The sequence below is a fragment of the Aegilops tauschii genome, chromosome 5 (genome assembly GCF_002575655.3).
Source record: "Aegilops tauschii subsp. strangulata cultivar AL8/78 chromosome 5, Aet v6.0, whole genome shotgun sequence".
NCBI classification, from domain to species: domain Eukaryota; kingdom Viridiplantae; phylum Streptophyta; class Magnoliopsida; order Poales; family Poaceae; genus Aegilops; species Aegilops tauschii.
In genome coordinates this window covers 426,923,144-426,928,567 of record NC_053039.3, presented here as the reverse complement: position 1 = coordinate 426,928,567, position 5,424 = coordinate 426,923,144, and positions in this window count along the sequence as shown.

The window sequence follows — 5,424 nt, the reverse complement described above, 5'->3', positions numbered from 1 at the left end:
GATATCTTCGTGAGCCTCGATCATCTCATTGGCTTCACCAAGTTGTTCCAAGAGCGCAACGAAGTGCTTCTTGGATTTACCCTTGAGTTTACCCATAAAGGTCTCAAACTCATTTTCCTCCACATTTGTCCCCTCATGTTCATCAATGCTATCCGTCGAAGAAGGATGATTAATGATGGTAGTTTTGATGTTGGAGGTTACCTTATTGGTGGCTTTAGCCATGAGGCACTTGGCGGTGATGTTCTCATTAGGTGAGTCGAAGAGAGACATCCGTGGAGTCTTCGCAATGGCAACGGAGGCCATGGCAACCGACTCATCATCTTCATCATCGTCATCATCCTCGTTGTACTCTTCTTGTACCACTAATGCCTTGGGAGGAGTCTTCTTGGTGAAGTTGCTCTTGTTGGGGGACGACTTGGCCTTGTCCTTTCTAATGAGCTTGCCACCATTGTCTTCCCTCTTCTCGTAAGGGCACTCCGCAACAAAGTGGCTCACATTGCCACAATTGAAGCAAGTTCTCACTCGTTGCTTGCCCTTTGCGCCACTTGAATTGCTCTTGTTGAAGTTTGGCCTTGTGTTCTTCTTGCTCCAAAATTGCCTTGAAGCAAGAGCCATGTGTTCATGATAGGCATACTTCGTATCTTCGAGGTTGCCCTCCTCTTCTTCCTCTTCATCCTCTTCCTCCATACTAACCTTGGACTTTAGAGCAAGGTTGGGCTTCTTTACTCTTTGAGAGCGAAGAACCGCATTGTCGGCGGTCTTGTCCAAGATGCTCATAGCAACAAACTCATCCAACACTTCACGTGATGACAAGGTGTGGAAGTCCGGCCTTTGACGAATTACGAAGGACATGGCTTTGTGGTAGGGCATCATTGCCTTGAGGAATTTGCGCTTGATCCAATTTTCATCCGTGTCCTTACTTCCATGATCTCGGAGAGAGACCGCGAGTTTGGTTACTCTCCGAAAGAGCTCACGAGGTTCTTCATCTTCTTTCATTGCAAACTCGTCGGCTTCATCTTGCACCACTTCATAGTTGGAGCGTTGAATGCTTGCGCTTCCCCGATAGAGGGAAACAACTTGGAGCCAAGCATCTTTGGCCACGGTGTAAGGCCAGAGATGAGGAAGATCTTCGGGTGGGATTGCTTCTTGGATGATGAAGAGAGCATTCTCATTGAATTGATGATCCACAACTTCTCTAGGAGTGAAGTTACTTCGGTCATGCGGATAGAAACCTTCTTCAATGATTCTCCAAAGGTTAGTGTTCACATGATTTAAATGACGCTTAAAACGATAGACCCAAGAATCAAAATCTACATTCTTCTCAATCTTAGGATCCGGGACGGCATGATTCAAATGAGTGGAAGGGAGCGGTCCACCATAGACAGGTGGAGGTTCCACATGGGCAAAGATGCCGGTGCCCTTTTTACCACTAGAAGAAGGAGCTTTCTCGCTAGTAGCTTCCCCTTTGTCGGAGGTAGCATCCGTCACCTTGTTGGCGGGATCACCCACTTTCAACGGTGCGGTGGAAAGCTTAAGCCCTTCTAAGTATTTATTAAACATGCTTTCGACCTCGGTAGTCATGGAGGTTTTCAATGTGTCCAACGCCACATTTAATTCCTCACGAGAGACCACGGTTCCCCCATCTCCCGTAGACGAGACCGGATTCACACCGGAGTGCTCCTCCACACCGTCTACGACGTCAACCATACTCTTCGGACGGTAAAGTCCTTAAAAAGAGACGAGGCTCTGATACCAATTGAAAGGATCGATATAGTTGACTAGAGGGGGGGGTGAATAGGCAACTAACAATTTTTAGCTTTTCTTTACCAAATTAAACTTTGCATCAAAATAGGTTGTCTAGATATGCAACTAAGTGAGCAACCTATATGATGCAATGACAACAAGCACGCAAGCAAATAAGAGATATAACACGAGTAAACTTGCGAAAGTAAAGGGACGAGATAACCAAGAGTGGAGTCGGTGAAGACGAGGATGTGTTACCAAAATTCCTTCCTTTTGAGGGGAAGTACGTCTCCGTTGGAGCGGTGTGGAGGCACATTGCTCCCCAAGAAGCCACTAGGGCCACCGTATTCTCCTCACGCCCTCACACAATGCGAGATGCCGTGATTCCACTATTGGTGCCCTTGAAGGCGGCGATCGAACCTTTACAAACAAGGTTGGGGCAATCTCCACAACTTAATTGGAGGCTCCCAACGACACCACAAAGCTTCACCACAATGGACTATGGCTCCGCGGTGACCTCAACCGTCTAGGGTGCTCAAACACCCAAGAGTAACAAGATCCGCTAGGGATAAGTGGGGGGAATCAAATTTCTCTTGGTGGAAGTGTAGATCGTGGCCTTCTCAACCAATCCCGAGCAAATCAACAAGTTTGATTGGCTAGGGAGAGAGACCGGGCCAAAATGGAGCTTGGAGCAACAATGGAGCTTTTGGGGGAAGAGGTAGGTCAACTTTGGGGAAGAAGACCCCCTTATATAGTGGGGGGAACAATCCAACTGTTACCCCCACTTCAGCCCCGCAGAGAGCGGTACTACCGCTTGGCCAGCGGTACTACCGCTTGCTCCTATAAGCGGTACTACCGCTCCCCCTCGCGGTACTGCCGCTGGGCCCAGAGCGGTACTACCGCGGTGGCAGGGCGGTACTACCACATACGAGCGGTACTACGGCCCCCACTGCCGTGGCTAGTACCGTAAAACCCGACACGAAAAAAGACCCCTCGAATCGAGGCGGTACTAGCACGAGACCGTAGCGGTACTACGGCTGGGGGCTACCAGCGGTACTACCGCTCCAGAGCAGTACTACCGCTCTGGCGCGGTACTACCGCTTATAGCACCCAAGCGGTACTACCGCTCCGGCCCACGGTACTACCGCTGGGACCAGAGAGGGCTCACTGAAGAGAGGAACGAGCCCATCATAGAAGCGGAAAGGCTCGGAGGGGGGGCAAAGGAATTGTACGTGATGATTCCGCCCTAGCCTTTCCAAAGCGGACCCCCTCTTGATAGTACGGTGATCCCTATGAAACTAGTCCACCAAACTAATTCGAAAGGACTACACCGTCTTCGCTTCAAGCTCCGAGAGGAGGGAATCGTCTCGTGCCAAAAGGATGAATCTCTGAAAACACTTAATGCACACGATTAGTCCGCAAAAGCATTGTCATCAATCACCAAAACATCTTAGGGATAAATATGCCCTTACAGCTATACCTGGTGTTAAAGATATTTACTAGAACTAATAAATGCGTACGTGCAATGCACATTGATATTAGGCAGTATATTAGTTGCATGAAGATATTAGGTAAGATAGTATTTGCATGTTAATTATGTACAGTATTGATGGTGATATTTGGTATGATATTTATTGCACGCTATACATGTTGAGTGCTCATCATTGGAGTAATCCATGTCATTGGATTGATCTGATTTAATGGCCAAGACTAGTTGGATCTTCGCCTTAGTGTCTTTTTATATTGTATATAGATATATGGATATAGATATAGATGTGATAAATGCTTATCTATCGAATTATCACCATAAATGCATCAGACTAGAATTATGCCCATAACATTAGATGTAATTTTTTGTATTTCAATATGCAACACATATGTGATCACCGCTAGCATCTCAACAGCCACATATACACAGTGTATAGTTCATGCAAGTGCAAAGGATTAATCCATGGAGCATGCGAGTTTTTTTTTGCCTTTTTTTGATATTTGGTTTAAATACCTTTTTTATTTGAAATGACTGAGAGATGAAAACTAATGTGTCTTTTGTTACAAAATACAGCTTTAAATTTAATAAACAACAATTTATTATGATAGACAAACATTTTAACTGTATAACAATCACATTGTAATTAATATTTAGCAAATTTTCATGTATTTAATATGGCAACCAAATATCACAAAGATATAGTACTTTGAGTAATTGAGTTATAAATAAGTAAAAACATTTAGTATCAATAATACATTTCTATCATCGATGGAGTTAAAAACAGGAACCTTGGGACTTGGCTGAGGTGATGAATAGGATAATAGTTGCATGTACAAGTGACCCACCTGATTTAAGGAGGGTTACCACTTATGTGTATCCAAAACTTCTCTTCAAACCATATACCAAGCAGTTTCTCCAAAGATACCAAACCTTTAGGTGGTGGAATCCACAAGTTGCTTCATATGCTCACTATGCTCACAATGGGGCTAGGAGTCCAAATGAGATATATGGTTGGTGAAGAAAAATGGGCCTCTCATTATTTCCGTGAGAGTGATATCCAGGCAATACATTGTGACGATTTTGAAGAGGTGTGTTGGCAAATTGCCGATGGCAATGCCATCGTTCCTCCACTCACCATTGATCCCACATACATGCAATTGAAATATTTTTAGTTTTATGCGGTTGTTCCTGCTTTCAATATCCATGAACGTAGAGTCGGAATATGGGTACAACTGGTCATGTGGTCTTGCTCATTTGAGCCGTATTCGAAGATGGACGAAGGGCATATGTTGGCCTTGATGCAACCGGTAAAGCACATCGCAAACAGGTAGGAAGTGACGAAGGATGGTTTCGTTTTTCAAAGAGAACAAGAAGTGTGAAGTCAGAGGTTTTGGAAAAAATGTTGCCGAGTCTGATTTCACCACAAATTTCTACAAGGTTTCAAGAATGGATGATTATGGACTCAAACCTAAACCATGTGATACTTATGACAGTGAGGATCCACATCTTATGGAGGAGCACAAGGAAACGATGGATTTCAAGTTGTTTCCCGAAACTGAAGGTGACTACGACATCGATTATTATAACAGGATGATGATCTATCATGGGAAGTACTCCAAGCGACGTCTGCGGCTGTTTGTTTGGTATTGAGCATGGCTTTCTTTTGAGGTGCTAGTGGTGGTTAGATGTTTGGTGGGATGTGGCCAACTTGTGACCCCTATATGTTATGCTATGTAAAATGTTTTATGCTGAACTATGAAATGCAACCAAATGCATGATGCTAAAAAATAAAAGCTAAAACAATTTAGTATCACAAACATAGTTGTAGCGCATTGGTGGCATGCCTACTTACTGCTCCTTGAGGTTGTGGGTTTGATGTTGGGGTCTGGACAATTATTTCGCTAAAGGAAATTAAACATCAAAATTAAGATTTCCCATTTTTTATAATTTCTTAAAATCTCCTAAAAATAAAGATACAAAATCTTAAACCCTGCTTACAACACCTGAGGTAGACAAGAGATTGTCTCCCTTGGGTCTATTAAAAAATTTCACTATCCGTTCGATCAAAAAATGGCACAAAGAAGGAGATTAGCAACACAACATCGAGCAACCAGAAATAGACCTCCCTCAGTCCTCATCCTCGATTATCTTGTCGGCGTCTTTGCAGAATCAAGAGAACATTTGATGAGGAG